Source organism: Arachis ipaensis, chromosome B6 (genome assembly GCF_059453495.1).
Source record: "Arachis ipaensis isolate K30076 ecotype BB chromosome B6, ASM5945349v1, whole genome shotgun sequence".
Classification (NCBI taxonomy): Eukaryota; Viridiplantae; Streptophyta; class Magnoliopsida; order Fabales; family Fabaceae; genus Arachis; species Arachis ipaensis.
The window spans coordinates 121,942,649-121,963,263 of NC_142441.1; positions in this window are offsets into that span (position 1 = coordinate 121,942,649).

Below are 20,615 nucleotides of genomic sequence, written 5' to 3' on the forward strand. Positions count from 1 at the left end.
ATCCAGACCATGACAATAAGTACCTAACTCTTTCAACCAATGTTCTATTCATCCTTTTAGCCAAGCCATTCAACTGAGGAGTCCTTGGAGGAGTCTTCTGATGTCTTATACCATGCTCTTTACAATAAGCATCAAATGGACTTGAGTACTCACCACCATTATTAATACAAATACATTTCAACTTCTTCCCAGTTTCTCTTTCAATAGAAGCTTGAAATTGCTTGAATACATTCAAAACTTGATCTTTGGTCTTCAAAGTGTAAACCCATAATTTCCTAGAATGATCATCAATAAAGGTTACAAAATAGATAAACCCTCCAAGTGTTCTTGTCTTCATCGGCCCACATACATCAGAATGCACCAAGTCAAGTATCTCCAGCTTCCTTGAAGGTGGATGGCTCTTGAAAGAAACTTGTTTTGTTTCCCAGCAAAGCAATGGTTGCACTTTTGCAAAGCAACCTTACAACCAGATAAAAGATTCCTCTTGTATAATATATTCATACCTTTCTCACTCATATGACATAATCTCTTATGTCATAAATCAGTTTCATTAATAAACTCAGTAGCATTAACATCTTTCACAATCTTTACTTGAGTTAAATAAAGAGTAGAGTGTCGTGTACCTCTAGCAACAACCATGGAATCCTTGGTGAGCTTCCAACTATCACGTGAGAATGAGCTATCCAAGTCTTCATCACACAACTTACCAATAGAAAGTAAGTTCAACCGAATATCTGGAACATGCTTCACACGCTTCAAAGTCAACTTAGTAACATTAGAGGTGTCTAAACAAACCTGTCCAACATCGGCACATTTTGCAACACCTTGATGAGCCATTTTCACATCACCAAAATCACCAGGAGTATAAGATGTAAACAAATCCCTCTTAGATGTAACAAGAATAGAAGCACCGCTATCAATCACCTAACTAGTGCTATTATCAACAAGGTTAACAGATTCAAACTCCTCAACAAGAAGAAAATCATCATGAGTTACATTGACCTAGTCTTCATTGCTACCACCATCTTTATTTGTGCTATTGTCTTTATTTGCCTTGGCTTTCTCCTTCTTTAGCTACCAACAAAATTTCTTCACATGTCCCTTTTGACCACAATGATGACACTCAATATTTTTATACTTTCCTCGAGACTTGCTTCTGCTTTGATCTCTACTTTTAGGACCTCGGCTTTTGTTTCTCCCCCTACACTCAGAAACAAGAACATTTAAATGTGTAGTCGATGTACCTTGTGACTTTCTTCTCATTTTTTATTCAAAACACTGCTCTTGGCAAGATCCATAGAGATTACACCATCAGGAGCAGAATTAGACAATGACATTCTGAGAATTTCCCACGAGTTTGGTAAGGAGCCAAGAAGTAATAATCCTTGAACCTCTTCATCAAACTTGATACCCATGGAAGATAACTGATTCATAATTCCTTGGAAGTTATTCAAGTGATCAGTCATTGATGTCCTATCTGTATATTTCAAAGCCAACAACTGCTTGATCAAAAATATCTTGTTATTCCCAATTTTTTGAGCATACAACTGTTCAAGCTTAATCTAAAGGGTCTGAGCATGTGTCTCTCTAATAATATGGTTCATCACATTTTCGTCAACCCACTGCCTAATATATTCACAAACTTATCTATGCAACAAAGTCCAATAATCATCAGATTTATCATTAGGCTTCTCTGATCTGTACCGAAAATTAGTTGATAAAAATTCTTGACATAAAGAAAATCTTTCATCTTTGACTTCCACAAATCATAATTAGGACCATTAAGAGTGATCATCCTATTAGTATTAGCTTCCATTGTTCACAGAATCACAAGCCCAGAAAAATACCAACAAGCTCTGATGCTAGTATGAAAGAGCCTAGCAGCAGAAACAACACAAATATCCAACACAAGAACAATATGGAAGTACTCACAACACAATATGACAGCAACTATGAACAAGCAAATATAGCAAGTAAAGCAATAACAAGAACTCATCGAGATTTTAACGTGGAAAACTCCCTTAATGTGAGAGGTAAAAATCACGAGTCGTCCAGACCAATAAAATATCTCCACTATAATCAAATGAGGTACAAGAGAGTCTCAAACAAAACACAAAAACGTGCATATAATCAGCCAAAACATCAAAGCACCAAAGCTTACAAATGAGAAGCAAGAAGATGAAAAATACCCAAAAAATAGAGGTGCTGTCCAAAGCCTCCAATTAAAATCTCCACCGTTTAGAATAAATAAAAAGATGAGAAGAATCTGCAGTCTAAATTTCATGTTGATCCAACGGTGAAAAATGAGAAACTGCTGTTCAAAGATTGCTACTCTGTGTAAAAATAAGAAATCTATTTTCTCTCTTGCAAAGCCAATTTCTCCCACTGCAAACTTTCAATCAACATCTCCACCGACCAGAATGAAGAACAAAATGAGCGGAACATGCAGTTTAAATTTCAAGCCGATCTAACGGGGAACAAATGAGAAACTGCCATTTGAAATTTACTGCTTTGCATAAAAATGAGAATTCTGTTTTCCCTCTTCTTTCTCTCTTTGGTGGCTACACTCTCTACCTCTCAATGACCCCAAAAAATCTAATTAGGGTTGAGACACTAGGGTGCAAGAATACACTCAAAATGTTGGACTTGGACCTCACAAAGAAGAGAAAAAATTCAACAATCATTGATGACTATTTGATGGCTACAAATCACAAAAGTTGCTCGCTCCTTAGCATTCCTGTTAAAATAATACAATAAGCAGTTTGCATATTGTAATTTATTATTAAAATAATACAATACGCAGTTTGTGTATTGTCTTTATAAATTAAAAAAATTTTGATTTAATAATTCGCACTCTGTAAAGTTTATAGCTCCTAGAATTTTTTAGAATACCATAATTTTCAATATTAAAGAATTACACCAATTCTTATTCAATATCCAAAAAAATTAACCGAGGTTTTCCTTGTAATGGGAAAAACCGAGCAGCATTTGAGAAAATGATAATTGTTAATTCTATTAAATATCTTTTCATTTGTGATTGTTTCTAGTACACTTTTTAATTTAGACGTGGGAGGAGAAATGGTATAGGACACAGATATGGAGTGTATAGGTGCTTTACACAAGTGTAGTATCAGAAGCAAAAAATCGGATCGTCCGATTTTTGAGCACACAAATCGAAGGGTCCGATTTGTGTTTAAAAAATTATAAAAATTTGGAGTACACAAATATCGGACCCTCCGATTTGTGTACTCCAAATTTTTATAATTTTTTAAACATAAATCAGAGTGTCCGATTACCTTCACCAAAATGTAAATTTCCTCTTCGACACTAATCGGACTGTCCGATTAGTAAGCTTAATTTTTTTTACAAAAAAAAAAAATCGTCGGATTCACTCCTGTTTCAGAAAAAACTATTCCCACATCCATGTCTAGCACCCACATTTTTCACAATAATACACAACACACACATATTTCTCATATCAAAAAATGAGCCGTTTCCAGTATGGTTGTGCAAATTTGTAATTTTGACAATAAACTATGGTTTGCAGACAGGAATGGAACCATCATTTGTCTTGTTTTTTGATTGTCCAGAGGAGGAAATGAAAAGGCGACTTTTAAGTAGGAACCAGGTTTGGGCTCTTATATATATATATATATATATATATATATATATATATATATATATGGTTCAGTACTAAATAGAAAATACTATCTTTTGATATTAAAGGGAAACAATAAGGAAGCGGTTCAAGGTTTTCTTGAACTTAAATCTTTTCTGGTTGATCTTTACTTTTAACTAATTAGTTTGGTTTGTCCACAGGGAATGAATGGGAGGTCCTTGAGAAAACTTCCGTTTTTGGCACATGCTGCGCTTGCCAATCCTTTCAATTGCAACCCTATTCAGTTTTTATGTACAATGAGAGTATGCAGGAATTAAATTATTAGTTTTGTTATAGAATTGTAATTTTTTAATTAGGTTTAATTATTCTGTTGGTTTTTATAATTTCGCAAAATTTTCAATTAGGTCCCAATATTTTTTTTAATTGAGTCCTTACACCAATTTTTTTTAATTGGGTCCTTATACTTTTTTTTTTTATTTAGGTTCCTATACCAATTCTTTTTTTTAGTTGGATTTCTATAAAATTAAGCCAATTACTACTAAGAGAGACTTAATTGAAAAAAAATTAGTGCAGGGACCCAATTAAAAAGAAAAAAAAGTATATGGACCTAATTGAAAATTTCACGAAACTATAGGGACCAACAGAGTAATTAAACTTTTTAATTATAATTATAGCATGTAAATCTTTATCTTTATCTTTATAGTAATACAAATGGGGAGCTCATATGCTGATGTGGCGCTCATACGTTGAGTCTGGAAGTTTATTTGCTTAGGTGTCATCACTAGAAATTTTTAGATTCATATTTATAAATTATAAATTATTATTTGCTTAGGTTGTTATTTTCAAATTTTAAATTATTTATTTGGGTTGTTATACTTAGGTTGTTATTTTTTAAATTTTAAATTTTTTTATTTAGGTTGTTATTTTTTAAATCTTAGATTGTTGTACTTAGGTTGTTATTTTTTAAATTATTGTAGATTTTTTTCAAAAATTGCAGCTACATACGTAAATTTAAATATATTTACGTTAATTTAGAATTTTAAAAATTGTTAATATATTTATTTACTTTATCTACAAATTTAATTCAAATTTAAATTAAAGTCAATCAAATTTAAAAAATTTTAGCTATGAGTCAACTATAAAAGTATAAGTTATGAGATATGTGTAATACCAGAATTTAGAGTACATCAAACCCCTTTCTTTACATACATCCAAAATCTAAAATTTCTCTACTTATTTCAATGGATGGTATTCACAAAATCGCAGAAATCAAACCTACAATCGACAATTTGTGTGTACGTATACGAGTGATACATTTATGGACACTACTAAGTTATGGTAATTTTTCATTGTCATACTCAATTGAGATGGTTTGGCTCGATGAAGACGTGAATTTTTTACTAATATTTTTTATTTTATTTTAAATTTATATTATTTATATTTTAAATTTGTTTGTTTATCCCCATCTAATTGTTCTTTGATTTTTGTTTATCAATTCTAGGGAGGAAAAATACATGCCTCGGTTAAGAGGATTCTTTTGTCTCGATTCGTGACAAGGAGGCAAAACAAATTTTGAAAAAGAGCTGTGTAGATGTACTTGATCCACTCCTATTGGTAAGTTCTAACCAATATTTATTTCTAAAAACATTAGTGAAGATATTTTTAATGTTAATTTTTATATTATTTATTATTAATATATTATGTGATACTCTGTAGAAGGGAGATCTATTGGATATACCTACACTTTTCCTCAACCTAATTGATAAGTCCTTCCTCTTCATCGTTGAAGTTTAAATATCTGATAATCCATATTTTTCACATTTTTATAAAGTTAAGAATATGACTGATAACGTGGACCTCATAAATAAATTAAAAAAAGCTCACCCTATTCAAATTGTGAGTACAGTTATAAGTGTACTTTCTATTAAAAAGCAGTTTATTTTTCTCTTCCTTGGTCATTAGTAGTATCTAATTTATAAATAATAATTAATAACTAATTATAATTTTAGGATGTTGACTACACCGGTGGTTTACTTCCAACTTCAAAGGCTTCTTTAATCATTGAAGGGGAAAAAGTAGAAAGTGTTAAGGTATTTGTTCAAAAAATAAATTTTTTGTTTGTTTGTTTTCTCAAAGTTAGATCTTTATTTTATTAAAAAAATATTATTGAGATAAAATCAAAGGTGAGAAGGAAGTCTTTAATTTAACGTAGTATTTTATACAGAATTTGTTGCTTGAATTCTCCAATGAAGTTGCGGATAATGATGAATCCGAAGTGTTGGAAAATGCTATTACACCAACCAAGCGACTATCCTCGGAGTCGGAAGATTCGAAGGTGCAAGGAGATACCTCAACTTGCAAGAAGATCAAGATTGAGAATGAAACTTGAGAATTTGGATGCACATGTTTTAGAATCCCTTTTAAAGTATATCTAATAGAATAATGTCAAGCATATGTTTGTTTTGGTGGAAATATTGTCTTTTCTTGAGTGTTATTTTTCTTTTGATTCTTTTGAATTTTTATGTTTGGAATTTAGAATTTTTTTAAATATAAATTGAAGTTATTTGGTTATTAGTTATAGTTTTATTTTTAATTCGATTCACACCATTGATATTCTGTTCATTTCTAATTTAGTATTTAATATCATAAAGTTATAAATTTCTCATATGAATTATTGTTGATACAATTAAATTAGTTATTGATTTTTAATGTGTACTTATTTTAAAAAGAAAATCTAATTATAATTTTTAATTAAAGTATTATGTTTAAAATTGAAAATTTAAATTCAAATAAACCTTTTATTTTTGAATTTTTAAGTAAGCAATTGAGTTTGAGAATATTTTTTAAAATTTTATATAATTTATAAGCTACTATGCTAATTACAAAAGATTATATTAAAGTAAATAGAATTACCAGTCTTATTAAAATGTGAGGTTATTTATACTATTTAAAAAAAATTTAATTTGACATTTTCTATATTTAATTATGTTTCTAATGTTCTTCCGACAAAATTGAATTAATTTAAAAAATTTTATTTAAAAATTTAAAATTTGTACTAACTAATTAGAAAATTCTATTTAAAAATTTAAAATTTGAAATTCTAATACTAATTCCTAATTAAGTGACTTATTAACCGTTTCGATTTTTAAATTTAAATTTTTTTACTTGCCACATTTATAAATTTTCTCTTTACTCAATTTACATTGTTATCTTTTAAATTGTTTCTACACAATAGAAGTACTTTCATTTTTTTCTCTTTTTAAATATTTTTTCTAAATTTACATAATTTATAAAGTTATTAATTTTTATATTGTATTTAATTTTATTTATTTTTATCGACAAATAATAGGATTGACACTATTTTTGACAAAACTAATAAAATCATTTTTAAATTAACAAATTCTTATATTCCTGATGAACAACGAACGTTTAATTAGAAAAATTTTATTTAAAAATTTAAAATTTGCACTAACTAATTAGTAAAATCTATTTAAAAATTTGAAATTTGAAATTCTAATACTAATTCCTAATTAAGTAACTTTTTAACCGTTTCAATTTTTAAATTTAATTTTTTTTATTTGTCACATTTATAAATTTTCTCTTTACTCCATTTACATTGCTATTTTTTAGATTGTCTCTGTACAATAATAGAGATACTTTCATCTTTTTCTCTCTTTCTAATTATAAGCTATTTATTTTCAATTTCTTTATTTAAAGAAATAAAAAAAATATTTTAACTATTAGTTAAATTTATTGACGGTGAGATTAAACTTATATTTATTTGAAAAAAATACTTTTGTGAAAAAATATATATTATTTTTCGTAAAATATATTTACGTAACTAAATAAATGAGTATGAAAAGAAAATTAAAGCTGCCATTGAAGTTAAACTGACCATTTAGTTATTTATTTATTGAGTAGAGATGCAGAGGAGTGAGGAGGTCAAATAGGATAGTTGGTAAAATGGTTGGAAAAAAATAGAGGAAAAATGAGAACTACATGAAAATAAATATATAACAAAACATAATGATTGGTTTAGAATTTTTGATGAAATAGGAACAGAGAAGAAGGAACAAATGTGTGTGGTGGGTCATGGGTATTTTGGCCAAATAAAATTTCATAAAATACAATATTTTTTATACATTATTTAGCTATTGACAAGTAATAAATTATTAGTTTATATTGTCTTCGTAATATTTTACTAAATTTGTTTATAAAAAAATTACCGGAAATCTGAGTGATAGTTCCAATGGTGTGCATTTTGAATCGGTGTTGTCGGACATTACAAATAGCAGCATCAATACAGGTTAATTTTTGGATGAATTTTTTTAAAACTTGCTTTTGTGAATATGTACTCACTTTATGTATTTTGATTTTCCTACCATTTATTCAATTATAAACTTTAACAGAAAATTTGTTCAAAACTAATGTCTCGAATTATCTTATTAGGTAATAACCAAACACCATATCGACCAAGGTTTCCAACTACTAATCCACACTCTGTAGGTGAAAAAGAACAATGTGCCAAGATTAATAGTATTAGTAATTCGGGTATCACACGTGGTCGTAGAGCATATGATAGCCCATGTCATCAGACAAGTCAACAACAGTTTCAACAAACATCAAACAATATCGACCAGTTACAAAGCCAGCGTATGTTAATATGCTTTTATTACTTAAAGACCAAACATTTAATTTTTCAATTGATCTATTAAAAACAATCTTTGGTATATGCTATATAATTATTATAGATTTATTGGAGCACACAAATCGAATTAGATTGGCCTTCAGTGATGAGATTAACCTTTCATTTGCCTGGAGAGCAAAATATCATCTTTAAAGACGATGATGATCTTGAGAAAATCGTGGAAGAAGAGGAAGAAAAATGTACGATGTTCTTAGCATGGATGGAGGCCAATAAAAAATTTGAATCAGGTCAAATTTTGACATGCTGAGTTTCCAAATCAATTTATTTATGATAGAGAAGCAAAGAAATGACATCCACGCAAAAGAGGGTATCCTATCGGGAGGTCAAACTATGTTCCATCGGGTACAGGTGATATTTATTATATGAGAATTTTGTTAGCTGTTCAGAGAGGTTGCACAATATATGAGTCTATTAGGACAGTTAATAGAATTACATATTCTAGCTTCAAAGATGCTTGCTATTCCATGGGACTACTGTGCGATGATAGGGAATTCATTACAGCTATTAATGAGGTAGCTGAACTTGCATCTGGTCATCAATTGAGAAAATTATTTGCGATGCTGCTGATATCTAATAGCATTAACAACCCAGAGCGTGTTTGGAATACAATTTGGACATTATTAGCTGATGATGTAACACCCTAACTACCAAAGCTCGCACTTCCGGTTGCGCGACTCTGATAGCTCGGACATTACGACGACACTTATATTAATTAATACTAAAATATGAGCCTGTTTAAAATTTTAAACCGCAATACCGCTCCCAAAGATACTTTCGTTCGATAACGTACATCCATAAATACCATTCAACTTACAACAACTCATAAAGACTACATCCATATATATACATAAATATATATAAATAATATTACAAACATAATCCAATACAATTCCTATCCTTCTTACAGATTATATCAAGATAAAGGCGAGGGTGCAGTAAACCATAACTAAAACAATACAGAGCATCACAACAACAATTAAATAAGCTCTTCATAACTTCTGCGCCCATATCCTGAAAGGGGAAAAATGTAGGGGGGTGAGAACATCATCCTCGAAAGGGTTCTCAGTAGAGGGTTTTTGGGAATTACTGTAATAGGATACATGAAGATAAACCGTACCAGTGATTAATAACCGTCTTATGCCTCTTTTCAAAAACAACGGTTTACAATAAAAATAAAGTCGGAAATCTTTTCTGAAAGAGGAACCATTCAATTCTCAAAAACTCAAAAGCCTTTCAAAACGGTTTACCTATGCTGAAACAAAATAGCCTTTCATATTTTATTCCAAACCAGAAACACAACCGAAATCAACCATCGGTTCATCTCATTCCAACCACGGCCCTAGGCCCAAACAATCCAACCATCAACCAATCATCACAATCCAACAGAGTCCCAGTAGCAAACACAAATAGGGAGATGCAAGCACAAACAAACAGTTATTGCAAGTAGAACAATTAGAAATTAATCACATAGGCAAACCAAGTATAGTATGCACACACAAACAATGTCACATAGATGCATATGATGCATGCCTGTCCCTAGTGGCTGATGATATCATCTGTCGGTTATATAGCCAACCCGACACGTCCTGGTAGCTAACCATGGACAGAAACACCCATCGCGGAGCAAGTAGGTTTGAGCTACAACCCCATTGCTACTACCCGCTCAACCCAGAGCCAGTGGAATAACCACTACTGCGGCTACTACCCAGCGGGTGTTTAACAGCTCAACCTGGAGCGAGTGGAATCACCACTACTACCGCTACTACCCAGGCGTCACAGTCTTTGACCTGGAGCAAGTGGGACGAACCACAACCCTTGCTACTACCCAGGTATTTCAAGCATATATTCATTCAGTCCCAGTCATGGATCAACATCCATCTCAGCCATCCGGCTTAAATTCATAATTCATAGTCAGCCATACGGCCCATAACTCATTCGGCAATCAGCCATAAATCAATATCATACATAACCATTCCGGCTCACGGTTCAATCCAGAACCAGCCAATATTCATAATCATACACAGCCATTCCGGCCCATAACAAAACAGCACTTCCACCATTCAACATCATCAAATTCATAAAACCGGCATTTTAGCCACAAATCACTTTTCTCAAGCCATTTCACTTTGAAATCAAACTTCAACTCTTTTTAGCCTTGGCTTTTAGAAATCTCGTTTCTCAAATCATCTCAGGCTCATAAGCCAAATTTACTCAAAGTGAGTTCCCTTTTTAAAACAAAGCCGCTCTCGGCATCCTCTTTCCGAAACTTCCAAAACTATGGAAAGTTAAAGATTCATTTTGGGAACATTCAAAATCACCCATCCCACAATGGGATTTTATAACAAAGTTTCTCGGCAGATTCCCAAGTCTTTAGGGGAGAATAGCATAACTCATTTCGCTGAATTCATTTAAAATCATTAAAATCTTGGCTTTCCGATTTGAGTAATAAAATAGGATCTAAGCCAAATCGAGTCACGTAATCATTTACTTCTTTCAAAGCCGTTTCCTTTACTTAGGCAAAACCAGCTTCAACCCCCATGATAAATTCTAAAGCGTTTCAACTGTTCAAAATTATTTTAGTCTTGCAAAAGTTTAGAGTTCAAAGAGTACTTAAAACCTTTCTCAAAATATTTCAAAATAAAACTTGTCAATAGACATTCAGGTTCTTTCAAAGTCATTGAAACTTCTTTAATTGAAACCCCTAAGTCAAATTCAAAGGCATAAACCCTTTTCACATTCAAACAGCTTTAAAACACAAGTTTCATCTAAATAACTTTCTCTTGAAAGAGATACAATGCCTTTCTTAAGAAGCAAGACTAAATCACAATTTCTTCTTTACTAACTCATTTCGAAAGCATGAATCATCCTTTTTTTGATAATTCAAATAAAATAGCAGAAGTCTTTAACTCATCATTTTCCAGACAACATTTCAATAAAGACTCGGATTTTATAGAAATTTCGGCAGCACCTCCCCTAAAACTTGGACTTTTGCCACCCGGTTCGGGTCCCAACTAAACCGTTTCTCATTCCTTTTCAAAAGCTCAAAACCAGAAATCAATTCAAAAGCAAGCTAAATCCAACAGTCGCCTCAATGGCATACCTCAAGGAAACCATTTCAAAAATCAACTCAATATCAACCGATTTAACTCATTTATAAAGCTTTAAAGAATCGGTTCAACAATAAATCATTTATCAAAACCAGAGCAATTAAAGCAACCCAGGCTGGATTTCAAGAGCATTCTATCTTTCACATCATCAAAATAATTGACTCAATTCAAACCAATCCTCAACGGATTAAACTCATTTCAAATATTTAAAGAATCAACTTCAAACATTACATTTCACAAGCCACACAACAATTCAGCCAAGCCAACATCCATAATCGTTCGAGTCAATCAAATAATACATAAGGCAGATACAATCACTAATTACACCATATCTCACATCAGTATCCATATGTAATAATTCCAATAATAAACTGTAGTTTTCGGAAAGCGCCCCTACCTCAAAACGCAAATTCCATAACTCAAACGCGTCACAGAGTCCTTTCCGCCTCAACCCGAAATCAACAATCAAAATCCCGGTTTCGCGTGTCTTTCTCAATAGTAGAAACAGCCTCAACGCCACAAGTAAACTCGGGTTCTAACTCCTAGAACCATCAACATCACAATTACTTTATTACACGGAACATAACACTAATGCAGAGCTCTCGAAACAGGAATACTTACTGAAACTAAGAAAGAACGGCTGAACTGAACCGCAATGCCCTCTGAATCGGTTGGGCGGTAGCCCTGGGAGTCAGCCCCAAGCAGCAGCGGCGATCTGAACCACACGCAGCGACGATGAAGTTCCAGGAAACTCAACAGAAGGGAAACTCAACTTAAAAGCCTTACTGGTAATGGAGCTCGGTGGCGGCAGCGGCGTTCCCGGCGGTTGAGGCTCGGCCAGAAGCTCCGGCGACACAGCAGCAGTGATGTTTTCCGGCGGCAGAGGCTTACTGGTGCACCCCATGAGCGGCAATAAGGTTCCCAACAGCAGCTGGGCTTCACGGCGGCAGAGTAAGCACAACTGGCAACGGCGCGGCTGGAGGTCACGGCGCGTACGGCGGCAACGCGGAAGGACTCCGATGCGGTGGTTGGACCTCAGCTCGGCCTCAGATCCGTTCTCTCCTTCGCGCATCTCCCTTTCTCTCAGTCTGGCTCGGCGACTCGCGGATGGACCGAATGATGGCGGCACGGGGACGGTGGCGCGACGGCGAGACGCGGGTTGACGGCAGGGCGCGGCGGCACGTTCTGTTCTCTCTTCCCTTGCGTGACAGCCCTCAAGGCGTGGCACGGCGGCACGGCAAGATGGGATGGCAGCGCTGAGCAGGACGAGGGCGCGATGGCGGCGGTGAGACTAGCACGCCAGCGCGAGTCTTCCCCTCCTTCTGCCTTATTCTGCGGCCCCTTCTCCTTACCCCCATTCTTCTTTCTTTTTTTCGTTCTTTCAGAGAGAAAGGAAGCTTTGTGTGTGTGTGCTGCCGCTGCTGGGTGTTTGGGGGGAAGGTTCGGTGGCTGTTAGGATTAGAGATTAGGGTTTCATGTTTTTGAAACTTAGGGTTAATGGTATTTTGGTAATTTCACATAAAATTGGGAATAATATAATAATTAAAACCCAAATTAAATCCAATACTAATTATATATAGAAAATATTATTTGCTCATCAATTTCACAAATTATTTTCAATAAAATGTCCAAATCCAAAATTTAGAAATAATATAATTAATTTCTCTATTTTCCAAAATAGCAATATCAATATATTAAAATATTGATTATTTAGTCAATATCATATAAAATCCTTATTATTTCATAACTATCAACTTTATAATGCAAATATAGGAAATAACCCAATAATTATAAGATTGGATAATAAATCATAATTATTTCAAATTCAATTAATCAAAACTTGCTCTAAATTTCTTTAATAAAGAAATTTCTGAAATTAAAGCTGTGGAAGTACTGAATTTGAAATTAGCTAATAATAGCCCTTTTTCAAAAGTTCTGGGTCTTACATCCTATCCACCTTATAAAAAATTTTCGCCCTCGAAAATTGATGCAAAACGAACGAATTTCTCATAACAGTTCACCCTTGAACACATTTAAGGAAGAAGCAAAAATATCTCAACATATAAACATATATACGGTTTTCAAATACTTGGATGGTCGTATGCATAAAGATACAAAGGCAGGAGTGTGATTGTAAAGCAAACGTTACAAGGTAGGCTCAATGCAAAAGATAACATGGGTCAATCATGTGATAGTAGGGCAAGGCATCAAAGGCTATAAAACAGGATGGAGTTAAAACGATGTGCTCAATATCCGCACACTAATCTTATATCAACCTCAAGGTTTCAACTTCCCAACTCCATCAACCACTTTACAATTCCATACTCGATCACAAGTCTGACAATCACAAACCTGTTCGCAAGGAACAAAACGCCCACAACTCATACGTTGCACACCTACCGCTTCAACTTCCGTATACACATATCACGTCTTAAAGAACTAACGCATCGCGTTACTACATCTACAAGTCGCACGTGATATCAAAACAATTCTCGAGTCTACTCAGAAGAATACGAGATCTTAGAAAGGAGAGACAAATGTCAAAGACAATACTCATAGATTTGAAAGAATATATCCAATTCCAGATAAACAAGGATGTTCAAGCAATGAAGTTTGCTAGACACGATTCAATTGACAACTTCAAAGATAACCCTTAGATCAAAGAAGTTCAATAGGATCAATAAGAAGAAAACCAGCGTATCGGTTTGAAACAAACTCAAGCTGAGTCGAGGAAGCATGAGGTTTACAGAAGAGAATATTTCAAACCCAAGACAAAGCTCACAGAACTCAAGAGCACGATTAAAAGTACTTCCGAATACATTGTTCATAAAGGAACCAAAACTTGCGGAAAAACTACTTCGCAGTCTAAAAGAAAGGTTAAGTATCAACATCCTTCAAGAGAGTAACAAAAGAATAATCGTGGCTTTACTTCAATACAATTTCATGTTGAAGTAAATCATGTAAAGTTTAAAAAAAAAATGCACACAAGTTTCGCTAAGAGCTAAAATATTTCCTCAAATATTTTAGAAAGATAATTACATGCACAACTTAACCAAAAGTAATTGATAAAACTCGGAAGAGAAATCAAATGCTTGTTCAAAAATTCCCAAAACCCATATTCAAACAAGCGTGTATAACATTTATAGCGGGGACAAAAGAGGAAGTTAAACTCTCTTTAGAAAAGAAATTTCGAGGTAAAATTTTACTTATAAATTGGTAAGAAAACAAGTGGTGCGTTACAAACGGACAGGTTTCCACTAACCAAGGAAGATTCTCAAAACTTCATTTAAAATAGCGCATGTCAACTTTAAATCATCTTTGTCAAAATTAAACAATGGTTTCAATTATAACCAAGCAACTGAAAAATAAGTTCGATTTGGAACTTCTTCAAAGAGAATTCAATCTGCTTTATAAAATTCAAAACAAGATTCCAAAAGTATACTTGAAATCACCATGTCATAACGATATTCAAGAAGATTAGGATGTACTTGAAAAGGAGTCAAGCCATACAAGAAAAGATCTTAAATCAAAGTAGTTTAAACAAGATCTACTAGTCGTGAGACATCCAACAAGTTTTAAATTGATCCAAAAGAATACAAAAGTCGTAGAAAAAGGCAACTCAATCATTTGTAATTTCTCAAGGATAAATCTTTGACTAAAAACTCTCGTAGAGATAATGAGAGAATAAACAATGCACTAACTTGAAACGAATCAAACTGACTCACTTAAGGATGAGATTCACAAGAGAAGACAAACCAAGATCAATGGTAATGTTCACAAGATGCAAAAGATTAGTTAAAAACAGAATCACGTATGACATTCATAGAGGTAAAAAGCTTAAGAAGGAGCGAGTCTGATCATAAGAAGAAAGCTATGAGTCCAACATTTTCAAAAGAATAACAATGGCATAAACCATGCAGTATGCTAAATCAAACTCAAATCAAAATAAATTAAGTGAAGTTTACCAAACGAAACTCAACCTAAGTAAAAGCGAAAAATTCTTTCTTTCCGGGATCTTGAAGAATAACCAAATACATAATCAAATGAAGATGTTCATTGGAACTATAGTAAAATTACTAGAAAGTCAATTTACTTTTAAAGTAAATGCAATTTCATAAACCAGTAAAAGTACAGGCGAGGCATTAGAAATAAATAATTGTTAAACTGTATAAGTAGTCTCGAAGTTTCACATATGGATAAGTGTATATCTAGTCAACAGCAATTTTTATAAAAATCTCAAAATTAGCTGTAATCACCGTCAAATAAGAGGAAAACTGAATCAACAAGTTCTCTAAGAATGAACACGGAACCCGGAGTTAAAAGTCACAGCACATTAAGACAAGTTCAAGACTATATCAAAGAATACTTGAATCAAGAAGAACTCAAACAGAGGAAGACAGATGCATCAAGGATTCCAAACAAGCATATGCAACTGAGGTCAAACAAGAATGCATATGAATAGAGAAATAGAGTGGAAACATCAAATTACTTTTCAAGAGGAGTAGCAAACAAGAACTTCAAGTTAGGGTATGAAGAACAGGTCGACTCGAACAAAATCCAAGATACACAACTGAATAGCCTCGAGAAATAGTTTCTAACGTTCCCAAACCAGCGATTCGCTTCACTCAAAACTCGTATATCATCTATGATAACCCATTAGTGCTTTCATATAAAAAATTCACTAGTATTAAGCCGGCCAAACTTAATACCAAGAATCATGCAATGCAAGACTAATAGCGTTAATCAATAGACCGTCATGTGCATAAAGCTCTAATCATCGTCATTCGACAAGACCTAATACATGACAAACACTCAGAGTATGCAATTGAAGCATAGTCAGTCCATTCCTCAGGCTCTACAGGAAGAACTGCTCTGATACCATAATGTAACACCCTAACTACCAAAGCTCGCACTTTCGGCTGCGCGACTCTGATAGCTCGGATATTACGACGACACTTATATTAATTAATACTAAAATATGAGCCTGTTTAAAACTTTAAACTGCAATACCGCTCCCAAAGATACTTTCGTTCGATAACGTACGTCCATAAATACCATTCAACTTACAACAACTCATAAAGAGTACATCCATATATATACATAAATATATATAAATAATATTACAAACATAATCCAATACAATTCCTATCCCTCTTACAGATTATATCAAGATAAAGGCGAGGGTGCAGTAAACCATAACTAAAACAATACAGAGCATCACAACAACAATTAAATAAGCTCTTCGTAACTTCTGCGCCCATATCCTGAAAGGGGAAAAATGTAGAGGGGTGAGAACATCATCCTCGAAAGGGTTCTCAGTAGAGGGTTTTTGGGAATTACTGTAATAGGATACATGAAGATAAACCGTACCAGTGATTAATAACCGTCTTATGCCTCTTTTCAAAAACAACGGTTTACAATAAAAATAAAGTCGGAAATCTTTTCTGAAAGAGGAACCATTCAATTCTCAAAAACTCAAAAGCCTTTCAAAACGGTTTACCTATGCTGAAACAAAATAGCCTTTCATATTTTATTCCAAACCAGAAACACAAAACCAAAATCAACCATCGGTTTATCTCATTCCAACCACGGCCCTAGGCCCAAACAATCCAACCATCAACCAATCACCACAATCCAATAGAGTCCCAGTAGCAAACACAAATAGGGAGATGCAAGCACAAACAAACAGTTATTGCAAGTAGAACAATTAGCAATTAATCACATAGGCAAACCAAGTATAGTATGCACACCCAAACAATGTCACATAGATGCATATGATGCATGCCTGTCCCTAGTGGCTGATGATATCATCTGTCGGTTATATAGCCAACCCGACACGTCCTGGTAGCTAACCATGGACAGAAACACCCATCGCGGAGCAAGTAGGTTTGAGCTACAACCCCATTGCTACTACCCGCTCAACCCAGAGCCAGTGGAATAACTACTACCGCGGCTACTACCCAGGCGGGTGTTTAACAGCTCAACCTGGAGCGAGTGGAATCACCACTACTACCGCTACTACCCAGGCGTCACAGTCTCTGACCTGGAGCAAGTGGGACGAACCACAACCCTTGCTACTACCCAGGTATTTCAAGCATATATTCATTCAGTCCCAGTCATGGATCAACATCCATCTCAGCCATCCGGCTTAAATTCATAATTCATAGTCAGCTATACGGCCCATAACTCATTCGGCAATCAGCCATAAATCAATATCATACATAACCATTCCGGCTCACGGTTCAATCCAGAACCAGCCAATATTCATAATCATACACAGCCATTCCGGCCCATAACAAAACAGCACTTCCACCATTCAACATCATCAAATTCATAAAACCTGCATTTTAGCCACAAATCACTTTTCTCAAGCCATTTCACTTTGAAATCAAACTTCAACTCTTTTTAGCCTTGGCTTTTAGAAATCTCGTTTCTCAAATCATCTCAGGCTCATAAGCCAAATTTACTCAAAGTGAGTTCCCTTTTTAAAACAAAGCCGCTCTCGGCATCCTCTTTCCGAAACTTCCAAAACTATGGAAAATTAAAGATTCATTTTGGGAACATTCAAAATCATCCATCCCACAATGGGATTTTATAACAAAGTTTCTCGGCAGAGTCCCAAGTCTTTAGGGGAGAATAGCATAACTCATTTCGCCAAATTCATTTAAAATCATTAAAACCTTGGCTTTCCGATTTGAGTAATAAAATAGGATCTAAGCCAAACCGAGTCACGTAATCATTTACTTCTTTCAAAGCCGTTTCCTTTACTTAGGCAAAACCAGCTTCAACCCCCATGATAAATTCTAAAGCGTTTCAACTGTTCAAAATTGTTTTAGTCTTGCAAAAGTTCAGAGTTCAAAGAGTACTTAAAACCTTTCTCAAAACATTTCAAAATAAAACTTGTCAATAGACATTCAGGTTCTTTCAAAGTCGTTGAAACTTCTTTAATTGAAACCCCCAAGTCAAATTCAAAGGCTTAAACCCTTTTCGCATTCAAACAGCTTTAAAACACAAGTTTTATCTAAATAACTTTCTCTTGAAAGAGATACAATGCCTTTCTTAAGAAGCAAGACTAAATCACAATTTCCTCTTTACTAACTCATTTCGAAAGCATGAATCATCCTTTTCTTGATAATTCAAATAAAATAGCAGAAGTCTTTAACTCATCATTTTCCAGACAACATTTCAATAAAGACTCGGATTTTATAGAAATTTCGGCAGCACCTCCCCTAAAACTTGGACTTTTGCCACCCGGTTCGGGTCCCAACTAAACCGTTTCTCATTCCTTTTCAACAGCTCAAAACCAGAAATCAATTCAAAAGCAAGCTAAATCCAACAGTCGCTTCAATGGCATACCTCAAGGAAACCATTTCAAAAATCAACTCAATATCAACCGATTTAACTCATTTATAAAGCTTTAAAGAATCGGTTCAGCAATAAATCATTTATCAAAACCAGAGCAATTAAAGCAACCCAGGCTGGATTTCAAGAGCATTCTATTTTTCACATCATCAAAATAATTGACTCAATTCAAACCAATCCTCAACGGATTAAACTCATTTCAAATATTTAAAGAATCAACTTCAAACATTACATTTCACAAGCCACACAACAATTCAGCCAAGCCAACATCCATAATCGTTCGAGTCAATCAAATAATACATAAGGCAGATACAATCACTAATTACACCATATCTCACATCAGTATCCATATGTAATAATTCCAATAATAAACTGTAGTTTTCGGAAAGCGCCCCTACCTCAAAACGCAAATTCCATAACTCAAACGCGTCACAGAGTCCTTTCCGCCTCAACCCGAAATCAACAATCAAAATCCCGGTTCCGCGTGTCTTTCTCAATAGTAGAAACAGCCTCAACGCCACAAGTAAACTCGGGTTCTAACTCCTAGAACCATCAACATCACAATTACTTTATTACACGGAACAGAACACTAACGCAGAGCTCTCGAAACAGGAATACTTACTGAAACTAAGAAAGAACGGCTGAACTGAACCGCAATGCCCTCTGAATCGGTTGGGCGGTAGCCCTGGGAGTCAGCCCCAAGCAGCAGCGGCGATCTGAACCACACGCAGCGACGATGAAGTTCCAGGAAACTCAACAGAAGGGAAACTCAACTTAAAAGCCTTACCGGCAATGGAGCTCGGTGGCGGCAGCGGCGTTCCCGGCGGTTGAGGCTCGGCCAGAAGCTCCGGCGACACAGCAGCAGTGATGTTTTCCGGCGGCAGAGGCTTACTGGCGCACCCCATGAGCGGCGATAAGGTTCTCAACAACAGCTGGGCTTCACGGCAGCAGAGTAAGCACAACTGGCAACGACGCGGCTGGAGGTCACGGCGCGTACGGCGGCAACGCGGAAGGACTCCGATGCAGTGGTTGGACCTCAGCTCGGCCTCAGATCCGTTCTCTCCTTCGCGCATCTCCCTTTCTCTCAGCCTGGCTCGGCGACTCGCGGATGGACCGAATGATGGCGGCACGGTGACGGTGGCGCGACGGCGAGACGTGGGTCGACGGCAGGGCGCGGCGGCACGTTCTGTTCTCTCTTCCCTTGCGTGACAGTCCTCAAGGCGTGGCACGGCGGCGCGGCAAGATGGGACGGCAGCACTGAGCAGGACGACGGCGCGATGGCGGCGGTGAGACTAGCATGCTAGCGCGAGTCTTCCCCTCCTTCTCCCTTTCCGCGGCCCCTTCCCCTTACCCCCATTCTTCTTTCTTTTTTTCGTTCTTTCAGAGAGAAAGGAAGCTTTGTGTGTGTGTGCTGCCGCTGCTGGGTGTTTGGGGGGAAGGTTCGGTGGCTGTTAGGATTAGAGATTAGGGTTTCATGTTTTTGAAACTTAGGGTTAATGGTATTTTGGTAAATTCACATAAAATTGGGAATAATATAATAATTAAAACCCAAATTAAATCCAATACTAATTATATATAGAAAATATTATTTGCTCATCAATTTCACAAATTATTTTCGATAAAATGTCCAAATCCAAAATTTAGAAATAATATAATTAATTTCTCTATTTTCCAAAATAGCAATATCAATATATTAAAATATTGATTATTTAGTCCATATCATATAAAATCCTTATTATTTCATAACTATCAACTTTATAATGCAAATATAGGAAATAACCCAATAATTATAAGATTGGATAATAAATCCTAATTATTT